This window comes from Bufo bufo, chromosome 1 (assembly GCF_905171765.1).
Source record: "Bufo bufo chromosome 1, aBufBuf1.1, whole genome shotgun sequence".
In the NCBI taxonomy this organism is placed as follows: Eukaryota; Metazoa; Chordata; class Amphibia; order Anura; family Bufonidae; genus Bufo; species Bufo bufo.
This window is the reverse complement of record NC_053389.1, coordinates 150,981,906-151,004,322: the sequence shown is the minus strand read 5'-3', so window position 1 is coordinate 151,004,322 and position 22,417 is coordinate 150,981,906.

Below are 22,417 nucleotides of genomic sequence, written 5' to 3'. Positions count from 1 at the left end.
GCACCTGTCTTTGCTATTATTTTATTATATTCATTTATTATATAGAAATACGTCTATGTTAGGCGTATTTCTGACACAGATTGTGGCGCAAAGATCCTTAGCAACGTAATCTGCATATTTTTGCCGCTCATGCCTGGTCTAAAAAAGGATGGCGTGGGCAGGGAAAGGGATACAGTTATGGCCATCCAGTTATTGGATACCACCACCATACATCGACCGGATAACACCTCTGTACAGTGACCGAATAACACCGCCATACCGTGACTGGATAAAAGGGTATAAGAGGGCACAGTACAGGGAATGACTAGGTGCACTGCATAGGGTGTGGTAAGAGGGCACAATGCAGGGAATAAGGGGGCACAGTACGGGGTGAGGGGCACAGTACGGGGTGAGGGGCACAATCACATGACCCTGTGACATTAGAAGGTCCTTATGGTGAATGCGGTTGATACAAGATCATAATGAGAGGCAGAGGAGTGAGACAGGGGTGTGATTATGTGGCTAGAGATAAAAAATGTAACTGTAGGCCAGTACAGGCCCCCCAAAAAAGCCAATAGGCATTCACCTGACAGCAAAGAACTTTGGATTCTGTAGCTGGAGGTACATTAGGTGGTCACAGGATAAATATGTAACTGTCGGCCAGTACAGCCCCCAAAAAGTAGCCAATAGGCATTCACCTGACAGCAAAGAACTTTGGATTCTGTGCCTGGAGGTGCATTAGGCAGTCACAGGATAAATATGCAACTGTCGGCCACTACAGGCCCCAAAAATTAGGCATTCACCTGACATAAAAGGCCTTTTATGCTGCTGTATATACATAAGGCAAGGACCATTCTTTGTTCTGTGTGGTGGCGGATATGTGTGGGCTGGCATGGGGAAATTCAATTACGCGTGGTCATCACGGGTGTTGAATTCCTCCGAGATCCATGTCTCATTTATTTTTAAAAATGTGAGGTAGTCCACACTGTCGTGAGCTAGGCGTGTGTGCTTATCGGTCACGATTTCCCCTGCTCCCCTGAACGTACTTTTGGACAGGAATCTCGATGAGGGGCAAGACAAGAGTTCCATGGCAAATTGTGCCAGCTCTGGCCAAGCCTGCACACCCAGTAGTCAAGGGGTAAATCGCTTCTCAGAGCGTCCACATTGGCCGTTAACCCGATGTAGTCGGACACATGTCGGTCTAGGAGTTCCATGAGGCTGGATCCGGAGGGTGGCTGTTGATGGGTTGGCTGCAAGAATGATCTAATTTCCAAAGTGACCAACACATCTTCAAACCGCCTTCTTTTTGCAGGTGCGGTAGCATTGGTACCTGCACATCTTTTGCTGTGGGTGGAAATTCCTCTGCCAGCGCCCTCAACAGCAGAATGCAGCATCTCTCGCAGCAAGGCCTGGAAATGCTGCATTCTGACAGCCCTCTGTGATGCTGGTAACATGTCTGCCATTTTGTGTTTGTACTGGGGGTCTAAGTACGTTGCCACCCAGTACAGGTCCTTGACCTTTATGCTTTTTATACGGGGGTCCCTCTTCAAACACTGGAGCATGAAGGCCCCCATTTGCACTAAATTGGAAGCGGTGGAGTTCCCTGGCTTCTGCTCATCGCCCAGGAGAATGTTGCCCTCGGTCTCCTCCCCCCAGCCACAGACAACACCGGGGATCCCTGGAACTGTGGTCAGATGTATCTTGGCACTGACACTGTGTGCCAGAGATATATTAACTTGCCGCTGAACGTGGCCATATAGTTCAGGGATGCCCGTCTGGGAGAAATATTTCGTTCCGGGAACCTTCCAGTGCGGTGTGCCAATGGCCACAAATTTTCTAAAGGCCTCCAAGTCCACCAATTTATATGGCAGTAGTTGGCGAGCTAGCAGTTCCAACAAGCCAGCAGTCAGCCATTGGGCAAGAGGCTTATCCAGCGTCATCATTTTCTTATGCTTGAACATTTGGGCCACGGAAACCTGCCTTGTGCCAGATAAACGCGAGGACAGCACGGTGGAAGGTGGAGTGGAGGATTAATGGGAGGAGAGAGGAGAAGAAGAAGGAGAAGAGGCAGGATGTGGAGTCCCGGGAGTGTGGCTTTGTGGGTTCTGACGGCGTTGCTCCCACTGGGCTCGGTGATGGGAGGCCAGGTGCCTTCTTAAGGCGGTCATCCCTAGGTGAGTGTTGGGCTTACCGCAATGTGTGCGTTGACAGCACAGGCTGCAGATGGCAACACTATTATCAACAGCTAACATGTTAAAAAAAAGCCCACACTGCGCAACCATGTGCCTGCGTCCTGGGAGCGCAAGATGTGACTGTACATGGTGGATGGCTCGCTCCAGATTAATTTGCAGTCTGCTTTTTGCCTCATGTGCACTGGGAGTTCTGCCTGCTTCTACTCCTTCTCCTCTCTATCTGCTGCTCCATCTCTCCCTCTGAACTCCCCTTCTCTTCCTCTCTTGTGGGCACCCACGTGACGTCCATCGACTCGTCATCATCGTCACCTTCACCACCACTGACATTAGAGATCTCGGAGTGGGCAGCAATAGCGGGGACCTCCCTCCTTGGGCTGATCTGGGTACTGTCGTCAGACCGCTGGGTGGCGGCCGTTGCTACCTCCTCTTCTTCATCCGATGCCAAGAATAGCTGCGCATCGGTAAGGTCTGGGAATGGATGGGAAAATAATTCCTCTGACTCAAGTGGAGGGGCTATGCAGGTGGTGGTGGTGTCTTTGGGGGTGCACACAGCAGCGAGTGAGGAGGGTGCAGATAGAGAGGATAAGAAGGGTGCAGAAACAGAAGGCTGAGTGAGCTACTCAACCAACTATGGTGCGCCCTTTGAAGTTATCACACGCGCCTTCTCTAACCTCCCACTTAGACTCTGGCCTGGTGCACCTGCCCAACTCCTACCATCCCTGCAATAGCACCCCTCAATCAGTATTTTGTGGAAGAAGGTATATGGCACCCCTCAATCAGTATTTGGCGGAAACAGGTATATAGCACCCCTCAATAATTTTTGGCGGAAACAGGTCTATAGCACCCCTCAATCAGTATTTGGCAGAAACAGGTGTATCACAGCCCTCAATCAGTATTTGGTGGAAGAAGGTACATAGCAATAGCACCCCTCAATCAGTATTTTGTGGAAGAAGGTATATGGCACCCCTCAATCAGTATTTGGCAGAAACAGGTATATAGCACCCCTCAATAAGTATTTTGCGGAAACAGGTCTATGGCACCCCTCAATCAGTATTTTGTGGAAGCAGGTGTATCGCAGCCCTCAATCAGTATTTGGTGGAAGAAGGTATATAGCAATAGCACTTCTCAATCAGTATTTTGTGGAAGAAGGTATATAGCACCCCTCAATCAGTATTTGGCAGAAACTGGTATATAGCACCCCTCAATCAGTATTTGGCAGAAACTGGTATATAGCACCCCTCAATCAGTATTTGGTGGAAACAGGTATATAATACCGCTCAATCAGGATTTTGTGGAAGAAGGTATATAACACCCCTCATCAGTATTTGGCAGAAACAGGTATATGGCACCCCTCAATTAGTATTTTGTGGAAGCAGGTGTATCGCAGCCCTCAATCAGTATTTGGTGGAAGAAGGTATATATATTATTACTATTTATTATTAAAGCGCCATTCATTCCATAGCGCTGTACAGAGAGGGCCCTGCCTGTGAGGGCTTACAATCTACATGGTATGGGAGAAGGACACAGTAGGTGAGGGTAAAGCTGGTCATGGCGGTATAGAGGCAGCAGGGTATATCAATAGCACCCCTTAATCAGTATTTAGTGGAAACAGGTATATAGCACCCCTCAATCAGGATTTTGTGGAAGAAGGTATATCGCAGCCCTCAAGCAGTATTTCTTTGGGCAACAGGTATATCACACCCATTGCAATTAGTTACTCCAATAGCGTTTGTCCCTCTATCTAGCTGCGGTATCGCAGCAGAACCGCACACAACTGCTGCACAATACAAATACACTATAATATAATTTATATGTTAGAAAATATAAGTATATTACACCGCTCTATATCACACCTATCGATAGCACACCTATACCAGTCCTTAAAAGGACTTTTGTGGCCCTATTAGCTAGCGTTTGGTGTCCCTAACTGTCCCTGCTCCAAAATGCAACCTCTCCCTACACTGGCAAAACACATAATGTAAAATGGCTGCCAGATCGGTTCTGTTATAGGGTTGGGGATGTGTCCATTTGCTGAAACATCTCAATTGGCTGTCCTGTCCCACCTGATGGATGTGTCAATATCGCCATATATTCGCATGTTTGGCGAATCGCGAACGAGCAAATTTCACCGTGAAACGACCGCTGGGCGAACCACAAGGCCATCTTTAGAGATTATCACATGTCCTGACTGATGCATCTTTCTAACCTGGGAACTACACCATTCTCTGTGTAGTTCCTTTACTAGATATACAGGTCCTTTAGCTTTCTCCACTAATATAGGGATTTTAGACTGTGGCTGGAACAGAGCCTATATTGAATGTAATTAGGGGTGGGGCACTTTCCCACGGGCCCCATAGCAGCTGCGTTGTCTGCCTCTATTAGAGCCTCTAGGAGCAACGGGGGTGTTACTATTACATCTAGAGGCTCAGCTCTCTCTGCAACTGCCACACTCTCTGCACTTTGGCAGGGCCAGGCGTTATGACAGGCTCATTTACATATATTAAAACTTAATTTTTTTCACTAATGCGGACACATATGAACATGGGACCAACACAGATGTCTTCATCTGCCAAGTGCACATGTAACAGGTCAGACAGGTACAAATCTGCTGACAGTGGGAGGAGGACTGCTAAACAGTGGGAGGAGGACCAGATCAGTGGTGCAGAGAATTGCGGGGGAGAAAAAAGAGAGTGTGTAATAATTTTTTATTTTAAAGGGAGTCTGTCACTAAGCACTTCACTGTTACACCAGGCACAATGTCTTCTAGGGCTAGCTTATCTGAATTTAATGATGCCTTCGTCTAGAGATCCATTACTTCATTCTGGAGAAAAGCTACTTTTAATCCGTATGTAAATGAGCAGTGCACTGAGGGATGGCCCAAGCCATTCTGTGCACCCTTTGCCCTCCTGCTTTTTCTGCCCTCCCCTTCCTCTTCTTTGTGATTGACAGGCCAAGGGGGGATGACCATACAGACATCTGGTCCTGTTAGTCAAGAGAGGGAGGGGCCGGCAGAAGAAGCCGGAGGAGTAAGGGTGCACAGAGTTGCTTGGGCTTGCTTTCAGTATGTTACCAATGTCTCAGATGAGACAACCCCTTTAACTGTTCATTTGCATATGGATTAAAAGTGCTTTTCTCCAGAAGAATGAATCGATCGCTAAGTGAAAGGTATCATTACATTCAGCTGAGCTAGCCCTACATGGCATTGTGCCTGGGTTATCAGTGAATTTCCTGGTAACAGGCTCCCTTTAAAGCATTAGGATGCATGGGACAAATTTGTAATTAATTTGGACAACCAAATCCCATTCAGATGTATAGGAAAATTTCACAAATTTCTGCAAGAAACCTGTTGCGTGTGCATGTAACCTAATATTCCACTGTAGCTCAGCTCATCAAGATGATCAGACTACAGCGAAATTCAGGCCAATGACAAGGTTCACAAGACCAGATGCAGGACACAGAACAAAACTAACCAGACATTTTAGAATTTCACAAACCTTCCTAAAGCTTAAGTATCACCAAGGGCGACTTCCTAAAACTTAACGTTTAATCTACATACAAATAAAATAAAAAACATAATAATAGATGCACCAGAGATGCACCTTGAAAGTAGATGCACTCTGTCCATGTACCTGGGCTAACCTGTCCTTATTCAGCCCTATCACTTTCTGACCCAAAATATAATGTCCCATACACAAAAGCTGTCAATACAATGGACGGTTAGCAGAGAAAATCAGGGCCAGAGGATACAATTGGGGCAAAAAAACAAGCTATACTATATCTGTCCCTACTCTTGCCCTTATCAACACTGCTCAGCCCAGAGATGCACCTTGAAGGTAGATGCACTCTGTCCACGTACCTGGGCTAATCTGTCCGTATACATCCCTATCACTTTCTGACACAAAATACAATATCCCAACGCATTTCCCCTTATAGATAATTTAAGGATCATCAGGGGACTAACAGTATCAGTATAACGATAGGATGCAAAAGTACTTGATATCACAAAAATACTGATCAAATAGTTACACTGCTTAATAATAAATAAAAAACAACTTAGCTGATTAAGGTAGGCACGAAAATTAGGTCCAATCCTCTCACAGATGCAAGATACACAGCTGGGGGGTCCAGGGGGCCAGAAAAAACAGCTCCATTTTGCCATGGAAAAGGACTCTCTTTTACATGAAAAGGTACTAGGCGGGTTCCAGCTCCATTGGAGAACACTATTTCAGGCTCCGCCCCTCATAGTCCCATGATCGATGTTAACCACCATCATTGGGTGGCGACATAAAAGAATCCTCCCCACTAAGTCCCCACCAATAGTCCTCAGACGCCATGCATCCCAGGACTCATTTATAAATAAGGAATTCCCGCCCTCATGCTCTCCAAGCCTCTATGTGGAGAGACCAGCTAAAGGACCTTGCTGCTCGTGCACCATGTGACCGCGCGTCCCACGATGGATGCACGTGAAGCGCACAGTCAAGTGATGCGGTCAAGAATGGCCGTGCGTTCCATGCTCAACAGCTGCGGAACGCACGGGTTGTAGAGGCAGCCAGGGGAAGATTGTGCAGGAAAGCGCAAAGGGAAACATGAGGGGTCAAATCATTGACCTCCCCCATGAGTTAGCTGTGCGCTCCACCATAGATGAACGTGGAGCGCACAGACACCTAATGTGATCCAACATGGCCGTGCGTTCCACACAGAACAGCCGTGGAATGCACAGGCCAGAAATAGCGCAAGATAGCCCAAACCACATGTAAGGTGGCATAAAAGGTCCGGACCTGCATGTTGACCCTAATAGCCCCACCCCTTATTATACTATAACAAGGAGATACCGCCCCAAACTCTTTAGGTAAAAATATAGAACCCAGTGGTATAATATAAAGGGGGATTCATCACCATTTTCTAACAAATATGGGTCCATTTAAAAAATAGATAACATTAACGCCACAATATATGACAAAGAACAGGGGGGAATGAGGACACTTTAATTATATATTGATATTCTAGTTTGGGAATGAGGAAACTTTGATTATGTACTGGTGTTATGATTTGACCATGCCAGGAGTTCATCGGAATATAGGACATGATGTTAAAACCATTACCAAACCCCCTCCCATGATAAAACACATGACTACAATCTTATACAGAACATGATATTTGAATAGCGGTCGGATAAAGAACCGTTTTATAGATAGTTACAGAAATGACGCTTCATGCTTCGATGATTATTTCCATCAGGTAAAGGAGGTGAAGCAAATTGTAAAACAGAAAGGAAACCCTCAAATATAGCAAGAAAAGGTAAGTCTCTCGTTTAATCCCCCAGGTGACTGGGTTTGGAACCTATGTATATATCCACTCTGTTTCTTTTTGGAGTATTCTCCGGTCCCAGTCACCCTTTCTGGGAGAAGGTCTTATCAGTTCCAATGCTGAAAATGACAGAGACCTAGAATCTCCATTGTGGCATTCCCAGATATGGTTAGCCACGGGGGTGTTATTCTTTTTCTTGATATCATTAACATGCTCCAGAATTCGGCGACGGAATTCCCTAAATGTTATCCCCACGTAATCCAAGGGACAGATCACTGACAAAGATACACTACCCCTTTGCTTCTGCAATTGATAAAATCCCTAACGGTATAGCTCATATTTGTGGCTGAAAATATTGACTTTCGAATTTCTAACAAAACGACAAGCCGAGCAAGCCCCACAGCGAAACATACCCAACGGTTTCTTATCTAACCATGTCCCTACTGGGACTGGGCGTGAGAAGTGGCTGTGGACTAAACGTTCCCGCAGGCATCTACCCCGTCTGAAGGTCTTGGGAGGGGTAGTACCACACCAGACACATTTGGATCCATTAGGAGGATTGGCCAGTATTTGTTTATTATCATCTCCCTCACTCTACGATTTTCGGTATCATAGGTGGAGATAATTCTAATCAATCCCCCCCTGGGATCAGGTTCCTTGGGGACCAAGAGGGTACCTCGATCCCGGGCTTCAGAATTCTGAAAAGTATTTTTCAAAACCTGTTGTGGGTAACCTCTCACCCTAAAACGGTCCCGAAGCCTTCTTGACTCATGGTAAAAACTCTCTGGATCTGAGCAATTTCTTTTCATCCTCAAGTATTGACTGCGAGGTATCCCTTTTTTTAGATTTGTGGGGTGATAACTGCCCCAATGAAGAAAATTATTTGTCGCAGTGGCCTTCCTAAAGGTGGTTGTGACCAATTTGTCTACCTCCTTTGTAACCCTGACATCTAAAAATGTTAGTGTCTCCGGGTGAAACTCAAAAGTAAATGTAAGGCCTAACTCATTCGTATTCAAAATCCTCACAAATGATTTGAATTAATCGAGGCCACCATTCCAAATTACAAAGACATCGTCAATATATGGTGTCCAAAAGACAATTTTGTCACACCACCAAGCTTGATTATCAGGAAACACCACTTTGTGCTCCCACCAGCCCAGGAGGAGATTAGCATAAGTGGGAGCACAGGGGCTCCCCATAGTGGTCCCCCTGAGCTGGTGGAAGAAGTGTGAATCAAACAAAAAGAAATTATGTGTCAAGACAAACTCAAGAAGTGTTAACACAAATTCATTATGGGAACAGTAATAGACTGCCCTAGTCTTTAAAAATTATGCTACCGCCATCACCCCTTTAAAATGGGGAATAGATCTGTACAACGACTCTACATCTATGCTCGCAAGGGAGCATGATGGCTCTAGATTGATGGTTTCGATTTTCCTCAGGAAGTCCATCGTGGAAGGAAGGGCTGAAACAAATCCCTTAAGGACCTTATCAATATAAATACCACTATTCTGGGTTATCGAGTTCACCCCAGACACAATAGGATGACCCTTCAAGGGTGATAAACCCTTGTGGATCTTTGGTAATCCATAAAATGTGGCTATCTTGGGTGAACACGACCTCAGAAAGCAGTATTCAGCCTCACTGATAATACCTTTTGTACGGCCCTCACCCAGGATGGACACAAGCTGTTGAAGAAAGACATCCGTGGGATCAAATGGTAAAATGCGATAGCAGTTACAATCGCTCAACAGGTGTTCACACATTTGTTTGTATTGATTACAGTCCATAATAACCAGGTTGCCCCCTTTGTCGGAACGGTTTAATAACTATCGAGGAATCTTTTTCTAAACCCATAAGAGCCTCAGTCTCAACAGCAGAGAGATTACAATATGATGGTACAGATATGGATAGCTTCTCAATATCGGCAATCACCATTTGCAAGAAAATGTCTATATGGTTATAGTTCCTAAAGCTTATAATGCAGAATATCTGGTGGGGCGCTTATGTCCCCTCTCCCTTGTATCAGGATTATTATGAGAGGAGTAACCTTCCCTTAACCGCTGTTAACAGCTTTAACAGCGGCCACATGGACACTGGGACATTTATTCTTTCAGAAATGGACAACTCTAGATTCCACTGTGGGAAAAAAGAGGAGAAAAGGGCGCACAATAGGGTAGTATGTTCGAACAGATAATAGAATGGAGTGAAAAATAAGGGTGCTCATCTTGTAAGGTTGTGCAAATGCTAGGCACAACCCTATGGAAGACTTGTGTGAATTAGACCTATTCACCAGGACTGCAGCCGCAAGAAGAGTTTCATTCGGATTGGATGTTCAGTCCCCCGAAGGTAGGTATTTAAAGCATAAAAACCACAAAAAAACGCCATAAATGCACCTGTGGGCGGTACCTGATGGGGAAAGCCAACATCAGGGCACAACTGGGACATTTATTAACAGGTTGCCGACCTAGGACGAGAATGTTCGTCCTAACTGGCTGGTACTTAACGCCTTAGGATGAGAATTCTCGTCCAAGGGTTAACTGGCTGCCCCACACGCGCTGCCACGATCAGCAGCAGGGGCCCGGCTGATACTGACAGCCGGGCCCCTGCTGTATCTGCAGCCGGGCCCCAGCTTGTACATCCCCATTGGGTCCCCGTGCTGCGGTGACGGGGACTCAATGGTTGCTATGGCAGCCACGATGCCTTGCACAGGCATCGGGACTGCCAGCTCTGGAAGCCCAAGAGATCCAGACCCAGGGCTGCGTCTCCTAGGCAACTGTCAGCGTCTTACAGTGTAAGACGCTGACAGTTCAATTCAACACAATACAGAAGTATTGTGCTGTATTGAAACAGGGATCAGACCCATAGTGAGACAAAAATAAAAAAAACATTGTTTTTAACAATAAAAAGTTTCAATAAAAAAAAAGAGATATAAAATTGCAAAAAATTGAAAAAAATTGAATAAAGAACAGACATATTAGATATAGCTGCGTCCGTAACAACCTGCTCTATAAAAATATCCCATGATCCACCCCGTCCGGTCAGCACTGTAAAAAATTTAAAAAATAAATAAAAACTGTGCTAAAAAAAGCAATACCAAGTGATCAAAAAGTCATATGTACCCAAAAATAATACCAATCAAACCATCGTCTCATCCCGAAAAAAATGAGTCCCTACATAAGACAATCAGCCAAACAATAAAAAAGATATGGCTTTAAGAAAATGGAGACATAAAAACATAATTTTTTTGTTTCAAAAAAAAGTTTTTATTGTTTAAAACCAAAATATATTTAAAAAAACAAACATATTAGGTATCGCCGCATCTGTAACAACCTGCTCTATAAAAATATCACATGAGCTAACCCGTCTGGTGAACACTGTAGAAAATAAAAAATATAAACTGTGCCAAAAAATAAATTATTTTGTCACCATACATCCCAAAAAGTGTAATACCAAACGATCAAAAAGTAGTATGTACCCCAAAATAGTACCAATCAAACCGTCATCTCATCTCGCAAAAAATGAGACCTAACTAAGACAATCGCCCAAAAAATAAAATTTGCAAAGATTTGGCTTTTTGAAAATGGAGACATAAAAACATGATTGTTCTTCTTTAAAAAATTGTGCGCTCTGCCGTGTTTCCATACATGAGTTTACGACCACATATGGGATGTTTCTGTAAACTGCAGAATCAGGGTAATAAATATTGAGTTTTATTTGGCTGTTGACCCTTGATGTGTTACAGGAAAAAATGAATGAAAATGGAGAATCTGAGCAAAAAAAATTTACATTTTAAAATAATCTCCTTTTCCTTTAATTCTAAAGGGTTAAGTTAGCAAAATCAGTTTTGAATAACTTGAGGGGTGTAGTTTCTACAATGGGCTCATTTATGGGCGTTTTCCACTATGTAAGCCCCACAAAGTGACTTTAGAATTGAAGTGGTCCTTAAAAAAGTGGGTTTTTGATTTTCTTTAAACATTTGTTTCTAAATTTCTAAGCCTTATAAGATCCTAAAAAATAAAATAACATAAAATAGACATACGGGGAATGTAAGGTAATAACTCTCTTATGATGTATCACTATCTGCCTTAAAAGCAGAGAAAATAAAATTTTGAAAATTGCTAATTTTTTATATATATATATATATATATATATTTTTTTATAAATAAAGGTGAATTATATTGACAAAATTTTTTCACTATTATGAAGTACAATGTGTCTCGAGAAAACAATCTCAGAATAGCTTGGATAAGTAAAAGCGTTCCGAAGTTATCACCACAAAGTGACACATGTCAAGTTTCCAAAAAACGGCCTGGTCCTTAAGCTGAAAAATGGCAAGGTCCTTAAGGTGTTAAGCTAATTATGCCACTATTGTGGCATAAAATAAGTTGCACATTATGGCCTAGACTTCAGTTTCTGGTGCATGGCAGAGCAGAGATGCGCCTGAGGCATCTAAATTAGGGACCTCTGACGCCAGTGAAGGGAGATCAAGACTGGCATATGGATGTGCCAGTCTTGATATATCTCCCCAATTGACTTCCTTGGGGGAATTTTTTAGACATGCCCTGTGACCTGTGCTGAGGTCATTGTGCAGGGAGGGGGTACATAAAGATAATGTATTATTTATACAGTAAAGTAATCACATCTGCCATGATATTGAGATGACTGCTGAAAAGTGATCGGTACAGACCAAAAAGTGTCAGTGTACTGTATTTGGTTTAGTGTGAAAGCTCCAGGATTTTAGGATTTTTCAAATATAGATAGTGACATGGAAAATTACAGATGACAGCAAATCCTTAAAACACATGTTTAACATGTAAACTTGTTTTTATCAGTAGGTCATTTCTTGATTACACATTCCTTTTAAAGAGGACCTGTCACCTCACCTAACACGTCTGTTTTAGTAACTAATAGCATTCCCCATGTAATAACAATTCTGGAGCATCTATTTTTGTGACTCTATGTTGTGTCCTCCCTTTATTATTCCTTCTAGAAGTTTATGAATGAATTTCTAGCAGTTTACAATAAAGGTCCAGATGGATATAACCAGTTAGGGGTGTGTCCCTGCACAGTCTGACTCTATCCAATCAGTGCTGCCAGTGTCATGGACACACCCCAACTAGTAAGACAAGACCCATCTGGACTTTTATTGCAAACTGCCTGCAGGTCATTCATAAACTTTTAGCAGGGATAATAAAGGAATGGCACAACATAGAGTCAAAAGAGTAGATGCTCCAGAATGGTTATTACATGGGGAATGCAAGTAGTTACTAAAACGGATATGTCAGGAGAGGTGACAGGTCCTCTTTAAGATTTTCTGCAATGAGAAATCATCTGTCAGGTGTTACTCTCTAAATGCAGAAGATTTTACTTCAACACCAGTAAATACATTTGGCATGTCTCCTTTAAATGCAAAAAAAAAATATACATAATAATCTCGCTTTGCACACTGGCCCTGCGATTTCAATTACACAAAAAATGAAAGCAAACATGACATTGTCCCTTAATTTTGTGTGGCTTATTAGAATATTCATTTGTATAATTGCTGAGTAGGTGCCAGTCTTAAATCAGCTATACAATCAAGTAGAGTTATAATAATAGTCTAAACCATTTATATAAGTAATATCTCCCATATTGTGATTAGTCCAATCTTACGCTTTAGCATATTTATTTTCATGTCTGTATAAAAAGATGTAAGGAGGGGATTTAGCTAAACCGCTGGCAACCCTGAACTGCACTGCACCCCATTACCAAGCATAGGTCTAATCTGAACTTCATTTCCTGTACATTGGACTTTTAGTACCCCAGTGGGGTCAACTGGGCCATGTTACGTTTGCTGTGTTTTACGTTGTGTACTACTGTGCATTATAACTGCCCTTTCTGTGCAGGCGCTGTGTCTATAACATTTCACTGCTGGTTGTGTCGCATTAACTTTTGCAGGCAGGCAGCACTGGGTCTGGTCGTGGGTACAGGAGCGAGAGCATGGTGCAGCACGGGCTCAATTCAGGGCAGAGTTGCATACATCTATTTGGTAGGCTTGCGCAGCTCATGGCGACAGTATATGGTGTGTTGGGTGCAGATAAGACAGGCTGGAGATACTGACAGCCGCAGAAACAAACCAAACTGGTCTGTGAGAATGCAGTTGGGACCAGACAACAGGCCACGCTGCCCTGTCATCTTGAACAGCATCGGCTGCAGCCAAACTCGAGAGTTGGGACTAAGGAGAACTTGATAGGCAGGAAATGGCGTGGACTGCCTGCTCAGCCAATGACTGGCTGAGTAGGGTCACCGCTGAGACCAATGATTGGCTGAGCAGCAGTTCAAGCCATTTCTTGCATGTCAAGCCTAAGACCTGGAAGTGGAGAGGAGCAGGGAACTGAGCAGCAGCTGTACAACTGTGGCAAGGGTCAGTAAGAGGAGTTTGTTAGGCCTCCTTCACACGGGCGTCATGTTTTTGGCCCGGATAAGATGCGGGTGCGTTGTGGGAAAATGTGGGATTTTTCTGCGCGAGTGCAAAACATTTTAATGCGTTTTGCATGCGTGTGAGAAAAATCGGCATGTTTGGTACCCAAACCCGAACTTCCTCACAGAAGTTCAGGTTTGGGTTAGGTGTTGTGTAGATTGTATTATTTTCCCTTATAACATGGTTATAAGGGAAAATAATAGCATTCTTAATACAGAATGCTTAGTAAAATAGGGCTGGAGGGGTGATGGACCATGTGATGAGCGCAGTGACATCACCCCAGGTCCTATTCTTACTGCACAGCAAAGAAGAAGACAGAAGAGAAGCCGGGCTGCGCGAACAAGTGGATTAAGAGTTAAATTATTATTATTATTATTATTTTTTAACCCCTCCAGCCCTATTTTACTAAGCATTCTGTATTAAGAATGCTATTATTTTCCCTTATAACCATGTTATAAGGGAAAATAATAATGATCGGGTCCCCATCCCAATCGTCTTCTAGCAACCGTGCGTGAAAATCGCACCGCATCCACACTTGCTTGCGGATGCTTACGATTTTCACGCAGCCCCATTCACTTCTATGGGGCCTGCGTTGCGTGAAAATCACCGCTCATGTGCACAGCCCCATAGAAATGAATGGGTCCGGATTCAGTGCGGGTGCAACTTATTTTAACTCTCCCTGATCCTGTTTTTTTAATTACATTTATTCTGCCAGAAATTCCTTTTTATAAAGATACAGTTGAAACCAGAAGTTTACATACACATGTGATTACTATAATTATTATTATTTGCCAAATGCCAGAATAATGAGAGAGAGAATGTTTAAAGGGAGTCTGTTGCACGGCGCTGACGCTGGATTTCTCACTAAGAGGAGGACGTAATCAGAAGAACCTAGGGCGGGCCAGAGGGGTGAAAGGGGAGGGGTTTTGTATGAAAAGCCCCGAGGGGCATGGGCACCTTCAGAAGCTAATTAACATATTGAATAAAAGTGTTTTTCTGAGAAAATCGGCGATGAACAGCAATATGGAAGGTAGCATTCTAATATGGGGAATGAAATGGAGATCCTGATGTTAGTGTTCTATAATGTTGATTTTAGGTGAAAGATTCCCTGTAAAGGCAATTTTATTACTTTCTGCAAAGTCAAAAGTTTACGTACATTTCATTAATATTTGGTACCACTGCCCTTAAACTCTATGACTTGGGTCAAACGTTTTGGATATCCTTCCACAAGCTTCTCACAATAGTTGGTTGGAATTTGGGCCCATTCCTCCTGACAAAACTGGTGTAACTGAGCCATGTTTGTTGGTCACTTGCTCGCACCTGCCTTTTCAGCTTTGCCCATAAATTTTCCATAGGATTGATATCAAGGCTTTGTGATGGCCACTCCAAAACATTGACTTTGTTATCCTTAAGCCACTTTGTAACCAGTTTGGTAGTATGCTTCGTGTCATTGTCCATTTGAAAGACCCATTTCCGCCTAAGCTTTAACTTCCTGGCTGATGTCTTGAGATGTTGCTTCAGTATTTCCACATAATCTTCTTTCCTCATGATGCCATCTACTTTGTGAAGTGCACTGGTCCCTCCTGCAGTAAAACAACCCCACAACATGATGCTGCCACCCCCGTGTTTCACAGTTGGGATGGTGTTCTTAGGCTTCCAAGCTTCTCCCTTTTCCCCCAAACGTAACGATTGTCATTATGGCCAAAAAGTTCAATTTTAGTTTCGTCAGACCACAGGACATGTCTCCAAAAATGTAGGCATTTGTTCCTGTGTGCATTTGCAAACATTAATCTGGCTTTCTTTTGTTTCTTTTGGAGTAATGGCTTCTTCCTGGCAGAATGGCCTTTCAGCCCAACTTGTTTCACTCTGGATATTGACACAATCTTACCAGCTTCCGCCATCATCTTCACAAGGTCTTTTGCTTTTGTTCTTGGGTTGATATGCACATGTCGGACCAAAGCACGTTCATCTATGGGACACAGAACCCGTCTCCTTCCTGAGCGGTATGATGGCTGGACATTCCCATCTTTTTTTTTACTTGCGTATACTTGTTTGTATAGATGAACGAGGCACCTTCAGGTATCTTGAAATTGCACCCAAGGTTGAGCCAGACTTGTGCAAGTCCACAATTCTCTTCCTGATATCTTGGCTGATTTCTTTAGATTTTCCCATGATGCTACACAAAGAAGCAGTGTGTTTCAGGTGTGCATTTAAATACATCCACAGGTGTGTCTCTAATTAACTCAGATGTTCCCAACAAACCTAAAAGAAGCTTCTAAACACATGACATCATCATATGGGCAGTCCAGAATTGTTTAAAGGCATAGTAATCTTAGGCTCCTTGCAGACGAGCGTGAGCAGAATAGGTCCGGATGCGTTGCGGATGCGTTCAGTGAAAAATGCAATTTCGCAAGCAAGTTCATTCAGTTTTGCCTGCGATCGTGTTCAATTGTTCAGTTATCGCGCGGGTGCAATACGATTTAGGCCTCATGCACACGGCCGTTGTTTGGTCCGCATCCGAGTCGCAGTTTTGGCGGCTCAGATGCGGACCCATTCACTTCAATGGGGCTGTAAAAGATGCGGACAACACTCCGTGTGCTGTCCGCATCCGTTGCTCCATTCGGTGGCCCCGAAAAAAAAAAATAACATGTCCTATTCTTGTCCGCGCTTTGCGGACAAGAATAGGCAGTTATATTAAAGGCTGTCCGTGCCTCGGAAGGGGGCCTAGCTGTCCCTAACGCATGGATTTATTTTTTGGCTTCCCAATGTCAGCATTTTAAGGGATGGATTGATCTACAAGCACCAGATATGACTGGGCAGATATTGCAGCATTGGCTGGGCAGTCGTGACCTCATGGGCATTCTGGAAGGTTTAGGAATGCATGCAGGGAGGGAAAAACTTCCTCTGATTGAACTCATGAAAAAAGTTTGGGCAAAAGTGAAGCTGCTAAGAGGAGTGGGAGGTATTAGTGAACTTTCACCTATTGGAAAGAACCACTTGTTGCCAGAACTATTGGCCATACCAGGACTTAGGAACTGGGAAACTTATGGAGTGACGAGAATTGGACAATTAATTAAGGACAAGACATGTAAGTCATTTCAAAGCCTGCAGCAGGAATTTAATATCCCCAAGGAGTGGTTTTATAAATATCTTCAAATAAGACATGCCCTTGGGGTCACGATGCGGAAGGGATGTGTGATAGCTCAAATGGAGGTGGTCCATAAGCTTGTTCTTCCGTCGGGAGGGGGAAAAAGAGGGTTAATATCACAGGTGTACGCTCTTCTAATGGAAAAATTCTTAGAGGGATATCCGCTTTCAAGAATGAAAAAGTGGGAGGCTGACGTGGGGGATATGTCTAAGGATATGTGGGAAGATATTTTAGAAGCAGTCCCCAAGGTGTCTCTAAGTGAACAGGGCAAACTGTCCCAACTATTTATTATACACAGAGTGTACAAAACACCGGTGTTCCTGAAAAAGATAGGAGTAAGAGGTGATGACAAGTGCCCAAAGTGTATGGAAGATGGTGCAGACTTGTTACATATGTTGTGGTCTTGTCCAGTAGTTGCTAATTATTGGGAGGAAGTTGTAGAGATGATTAATAGTAAATTGACATTAAGAATTCAAAAAGATCCTAAGGTGTGTATTCTGGGGTATGTGTCTGAAATTGGAGGAAATGAACCGGTTAGGGTAGCTGCGGGGAGATTGCTATATGTGGCCAGGAAACTGATCGCTATGAGGTGGATCCAGGGGAGTCCGCCCACACTGAGTGAGTTTGAACGGAAGGTGCATGACATGCTGGTACTCGAAAAAGGGGTGTTTGTGAAGAGAGGGTGCCCTCAGAAGTTTGAAAAAATGTGGACTGAATGGTTATCTCATACCCACGTGGTTATATAGTCATGTGATGGTCAAGACCAATGTTAGGGTTGGGGGGTTAGGGTAGGGTAAGGGGGGGAGGGAGTTTGGAAAGGTCAAGTTTCTGGTAATTTTTTTTTTTTTTTTGCCCATAATATGTTTTAGCAAAGGTATATGTAGTGTATGGATTCATGTTAATACTGAGTGGTGATATACTTATGAGTATTGTTGTTCACTGAATCTGCATCGTGGATAATTTAAAGAAGAAAAAGTCAACATATTGTATTATGTTATAATATGTATTTATTGTTTAATAAAAACGATTTGATTCAAAAAAAAAAGGCTGTCCGTGCCGTTCCACAAATTGCAGAATGCACACGGACGCCATCCGTGTTTTGCGGATCCGCGGTTTGCGGACCGCAAAAAACTGAACGGTCGTGTGCATGTAGCCTTAATGTGTTTTGCATGCTCGTGATAAAAAACTGAAGGTATACAAACAACATCTCTTAGCAACCATCCATGAAAAACGCATCACATCCGCACTTGCTTGCGGATGCGATTTTCACGCAGCCCTATTTACTTCTATAGGGCCAGCGTTGTGTGAAAAATGCAGAATATAGAACATGCTGCGATTTTCACACAACGCACAAGTGATGCGTAAAAACCAACGCTCATGTACACAGACCCATTGAAATGAATGGGTCTGGATTCAGTGCGGGTGCAATCCGTTCACTTCATGCGTTGCACCCGCGCGGAAAACTCGCGGGGCCTTAGTGTATGCAAACTTTTGACATTGCAAAAAGTTATAAAAATCCCTTTAAACATTCTCTCTCTCTCTCATTATTCTGGCATTTGGCAAATAATAATAATTATGGTAATCCTAATTGACCAAAAACAGGAAAGGTTTATTCTGATTTCATGTCAGATATTGAAAAACATGCACATGTGTCTTTTTATATAGTGTATGTAAACTTCTGGTTTCAACTGTACATATAAAATTTGCACATATGATACATACTGGTAGAAGGATATGCTAAATATGTCTACCAATTCTATTCTAGCTACTGTGGATCACTTTTGAACACCATTTTGAAGTTTAAATGTACTGTAGAATTAAATCTACATAAAAATTTTAATTGTTATACGAATATGTAACTTTACCTATTTTGTACTTATCCTGAGTTACATCATGTATTATACTCCAGAGCTGCACTCACTATTCTGTTGGTGGAGTCACTGTGCACATACAGTCAGGTCCATAAATATTGGGACGTCAACACAATTCTAACATTTTTAGCTCTATACACCACCACAATGTATTTGAAATGAAACAAACAAGATTTGCTTTAACTGCAGACTGTCAGCTTTAATTAGAGGGTATTTAGATCCAAATCAGGTGAACGGTGTAGGAATTACAACAGTTTGCATATGTGCCTCCCACTTGTTAAGGGATCAAAAGAAATGGGACAATTGGATTCTCAGCTGTTCCATGGCCAGGTGTGTGTTATTCCCTCATTATCTCAATTACAATGAGCAGATAAAAGGTCCAGAGTTCATTTCAAATGTGCTATTTGCATTTGGAATCTGTTGCTGTCAACTCTGAAGATGAGATCCAAAGAGCTGTCACTATCAGTGAAGCAAGCCATCATTAGGCTGAAAAAACAAAACAAACCCATCAGAGAGATAGCAAAAACATTAGGTTTGGCCAAAACAACTGTTCAAAATATTCTTAAAAAGAATGAACGCACCGGTGAGCTCAGCAACACCAAAAGACACGTAAGACCACGGAAAACATGACCGAAGAATTCTTTCCCTGGTAAAGAACACCCTTCACAACAGTTGGCAAGATCAAGAACACTCTCCAGGAGGTAGGTGTATGTGTGTCAAAGTCAACAATAAAGGGAAGACTTCACCAGAGTGAATACAGAGGGTTCACCACAAGATGTAAACCATTGGTGAGCCTCAAACACAGGAAGGCCAGATTAGAGTTTGCCAAACGACATCTAAAAAACCCTTCACAGTTCTGGAACAACATCCTATGGACAGATGAGACCAATATCAACTTGTACCAGAGTGATGGGAAGAGAAAAGTATGGAGAAGGAAAGGAAATGCTCATGATCCTAAGCATACCACCTTATCAGTGAAGCATGGTGGTGGTAGTGTCATGGCGTGGGCATGTATGGCTGCCAATGGAACTGGTTCTCTTGTATTTATTGATGATGTGACTGTTGACAAAAGCAGCAGGATGAATTCTGAAGTGTTTCTGGCAATATTATCTGCTCATATTCAGCCAAATGCTTTAGAACTCATTGGACGGCGCTTCACAGTGCAGATGGACAATGACCCAAAGCATACTGCAAAAGCAACCAAAGAGTTTTTAAGGGAAAGAAGTGGAATGTTATGCAACGGCCAAGTCAATCACCTGACCTGAATCCGATTGAGCATGCATTTCACTTGCTGAAGACAAAACTGAAGGGAAAATGGCCCAAGAACAAGTAGAAACTGAAGACAGTTGCAGTAGAGGCCTGGCAGAGCATCACCAGGGATGAAACCCAGCGTTGATTTATGATTATTATTATGTCCCATTACTTTTGGCTCCTTAACAGGTGGGAGGCACATAGGCAAATTGTTGTAATTCCTACATCGTTCACCTGATTTGGATGTAAATACCCTTAAATTAAAGCTGACAGTCTGTAGTTAAAGCACATCTTGTTCGTTTCATTTCAAATCCATTGTGGTGGTGTATAGAGCCAAAAATGTTAGAATTGTGTTGATGTCCCAATATCTAAGGACCTGACTGTACATAACATTACTTATCCTGTGCTGATCCTGAGTTACATCCTGTATTATACTCCAGAGCTGCACTCACTATTCTGTTGGTGGAGTCACTGTGCACATACATTACATTACTTATCCTGTGCTGATCCTGAGTTAGATCCTGTATTATACTCCAGAGCTGCACACACTATTCTGTTGGTGGAGTCACTGTGTACATACATTACTTATCCTATACTGATCCTGAGTTACATTGTGTATTATACTCCAGAGCTGCACTCACTATTCTGTTGGTGGAGTCACTGTGCACATACATTACATTACTTATCCTGTGCTGATCCTGAGTTACATCATCTATTATACTCCAGAGCTGCACACACTATTCTGCTGGTGGAGTCACTGTGTACATACATTACTTATCCTGTACTGATCCTGAGTTACATCCTCAATTATACTCCAGAGCTGCACTCATTATTCTGCTGGTGGAGTCACTATGTACATACATTACTTATCCTGTACTGATCCTGAGTTACATCCAATATCATACTCCAGAGCTGCACTCGCTATACAATTGGTGGAGTTACTGTGTACATAAATGACAATTTTTACAGCCTAGTTACAGCCTGCTTTATACCCCAGAGCTGCAATCACAATTCTGCAACCTTGTAAGCTGAAATCTCTGTGTTCCCTGCCTGTTTAGTGTGTGCACAGATTGTGCCCTGGTAATTTGCACTTTGGGAAGTACTGTGTACTAGGTATTCAGCTAAACTGGTGGTATGTCTGCTGATGAGGTTGCCAACTGTTTCCAATAACATTTGTGACTACAGCTGTGGACTGTGATAAAGGCTGTAGCTGAGAATCAGTAAAAGACACATAATATAATGCATGATACAAAAACATTGCATAGATACTATAAAACCTCAAAGTTCAGATACAAACAAAGACAAGCTAGTTGTAGGTGGAGTGTCTAAGCTCCTCGTGGAGTAATCACTTCAGGATTGGGGAGGTAACTGTGGATGAGTGGTCCGTAATACAACATGTAATTCAATATAAGTATAAGATATTTCTTATTAGGAAAATTACCAAACTTATTTCATACATTTTATTTATTCCAGCTCTGGGATGTAGTCTTCCACATGCTGGGGATGAACTCTCTGTCCTGAGGATACAAGAAGAACAGAATGTAAAGTGATGGATAAGACGTCCTCCATGTAGACTTAAAGGCTGCATAGAAAACAGAGCCAGTCTGTCATCCTATACATCCGATGTTTGGGTTCAGAGCTGAACCTGGACATGCCAACATTTTCACCCAGGCAGCTCCTCTAATATGAGCATCGGAGCATTTCATGTTCCGATGCTCTCCTTTGCAGTGCTCTAAATCGCATGGGGAAAATTTTTTGGGGATCCGGTGACGTATCGGGCTCTCCATAGGGACTGCTAGGAGGAGGCTTCCACCCAGCAGGGAGCCCAGTGATGTCACCGCCACTAAAGGGCTGGCTTTAGCGCTGCCCTAGCCTGTAAAGCGTCTAGGGCAGCGCTAAAGCCTGCTCATCAGAGCGGAAGCCTCCGCCAAGCATAAACAAAGAAGCCCTTGCCCTGCGCAATTCAGCACAGGGCAAGGGAGAGCATCGAAGCATGAAATGCTCCGATGCGCATAACACAGGGGCCAGAGTGGTGAAAATGTGGGCATGTCCGGGTTCATCTCTGAACCCGGACAACCCCTTTAAAGGCTATCACCACCTTCATGGGCAATTACTTTTATTATTATTGCATTTTACTTACTTTGGGATAATATCATTTTTTTTCAATAGATTTTTATTAAATATTTTCAACTGTTTTTGTTCTACA